The sequence below is a fragment of the Sapajus apella genome, unplaced genomic scaffold (genome assembly GCF_009761245.1).
Source record: "Sapajus apella isolate SASKATOON/1434 unplaced genomic scaffold, GSC_monkey_1.0 scaffold22, whole genome shotgun sequence".
In the NCBI taxonomy this organism is placed as follows: Eukaryota; Metazoa; Chordata; class Mammalia; order Primates; family Cebidae; genus Sapajus; species Sapajus apella.
In genome coordinates, this window is record NW_022436962.1 from 7,592,496 (window position 1) to 7,594,908 (window position 2,413).

General features: G+C 41.0%; 1 non-coding gene across 1 annotated transcript; it reads left to right on the plus strand.

Annotated features, from left to right (window-relative positions):
• Positions 1 to 442: 442 nt before the first annotated feature.
• Positions 443 to 583, plus strand: LOC116559112. Its single transcript, XR_004272310.1, has one exon. It is a non-coding gene; the product is annotated as a U4 spliceosomal RNA (small nuclear RNA).
• Positions 584 to 2,413: the final 1,830 nt, after the last annotated feature.

Genomic DNA, 2,413 nt, shown 5'->3' on the forward strand with positions numbered 1-2,413 from the left:
TTTTTTAACTTTTTTTTTTCTTCGTTTATTTATTTATTTTAAGATGGGATTTCACCATGTTGGTTAGGCTGGTCTTGAACTCCTGACCTCAGGTGATCCGCTCGCCTTGGCCTCCAAAGTGCTTGGATTACGGGTGTGAGCCACCACGCCCAGCCAAAGATCATTATTCTTGAGAATTAAAATTTAATAGAATTTGTCTTGCTAGATTTTGGACTTGCTTGGGATCATCACTCCTTTCTTCTTTCCAGTTTCTCCCTTTTGGAATGGGAATGTCTATCATATGGCTGTCCACCATTGTATCTGGAAGTATATAACTTGTCTGGTTTCACAGGTTCACAGCTGGAAAGAAATTTTGCCTCAGGATGAATGTACTGCAAGTCTCACTCGTATCTGATTTAGATGATATTTAGATGAGACTTTGGACTTTAGAATTAATGCTGGAAGCTTTGCACAGTGGCAGTATTGCAGCCAATAAGGTTTATCCGAGGCGCGATTATTGCTAATTGAAAACTTTTCCCAATACCCAGTCGTGACGACTTGCAATATAGTTGGCACTGGCAATTTTTGACAGTCTCTACAGAGACTGAATTAAAAAAAAAAAAAAAGAATTAATGCTGGAATGTGTTAAGATTTTAGGGAAGAAGATGTAAATATAAGAAGTTTTTAAAAGAAGATGTAAATATAACAAAATTTAAAAAAATAAATTTTGGTTGATATTCAAGCTGAGTGCAATGGCTCACACCAGTAACCCAACACTTTGGGAAGCCAAGGTGGGTGGATCACTTGAGGTCAGGAGTTCGAGATTAGCCTGGCCAACATGGTAAAACCCTCTCTCTACTAAAAATACAAAAATTAGCTGTGCGTGGTGGTGGGAACCTATAATACCAACTACTTGGGAGGCTGAGACATGAGAATCACTTGAACTCGGGCAGTAAAAGTTGCAGTGAGCCAAGTGCCTGCCATTGCACTTCAGCCTAGGTGAGAGAGCAAGATTCCATCTCAAAAGTATTTTTTTTTTTAAGATGGGGTTTCACCATGTTGGTCAGGCTGGTTTTGAACTCCTGACTTCAGGTGATCCGCCTGCCTTGGCCTCCAGAGTGCTTGGATTACAGGCTTGAGCCACCACACCCAGCCTCAAAAAGTATTTTTTTAAAATAAAAATTAAAAAGTGTATCCAAAAGGATGTAAATATAATAAAATTTAAAAATAAATTTTAAAATTTAAGGCTAGGAACAGTGGTTCATGTTCCTAGGTGGATCACGAAGTCAAGAGATCGAGACCATCCTGGTCAACATGGTGAAACCCCATCTCTGCTAAAAATACAAAAATTAGCTGGGTGTGGTGGTGTGCACCTGTAATTCCAGCTACTAGGGAGGCTGAGACAGTATAATTGCTTGTACCTAAGAGGCAGAGGTTACAGTGAGCTGAGATTGTGCCACTGCACTCCAGCCTGGAAAGAGAACGAGATTCTGTCTCAAAAAAAAAAAAAATTAAAAAAAAATTTTCGAGGCTGTTGAGATGGAGAAAACATATTCTACATGCAATGAAGACATGAATTTTTTTGTGGAGGCGGGGGCAGAATGCTATAGACTGAATTGCAAATGTTGGAGTTCTAACCTTCAGTGTGACTGGGTTTGGAGTAAGGAAGTAATCAAGATTAAATGAGGTGATAAGCGTAGAGCCCTGACAGGATTAGAATCCTTGTAAGAAGAGGCACCAGAGAGCTCACTCTTTCTCTCCCTGCCATGTGCAGACATCGTGAGAAGGTGGCCATCTGTAAGCCTGGAAGAGAGCCCTCACCAGAAACCGACTCTGCAAGACCTTGGTCTGGGACTCCCGGCCTCCAGAACTGCTAGCAATTAAATACCTGTTGATGAAGGCACACAGTCTGTGGCATTTTGTTATGGCAGCTCTCGAAGACTCCATAATGATGGAAAGGAGAGGCTACGAGGCCTGAAGCAGGCTTGCACAGGATGGACCGAGGGCTCTGAAGGGCCTCACAGTAGAGTCCACACAGAATCTCACTATTCTTCCAAAGTAGAGGTGGTAACATTTACTCTTTTCTTTTGATGTCCTTGGCACAAACCAAGACAACAGTAGAGTGAGCCCCAAACTCAATACAATTCCCAGGCAGGGATAGATACCCAAGACCATTACGATCATTCCAATTCAAAACTCTTTTCTCAGACTGAAAGATTTTGCTGCTATTGTTCAGGTAATGGTGCTGTTTCCTTATTGTGGGGTGTGGGGGAATTACTAATGAATAGAATCACATTTTTGCAATGAGAAATTGAAATGTTTTTCTCCCATAGATTAGCAAAAAACAAAACACCTCTATTGGTGCCCACTTATACCAAGCATTATTCACGTGGTTGTTTTAATCCTAATGTGTTAAATTGTATCAGGGCCGGTA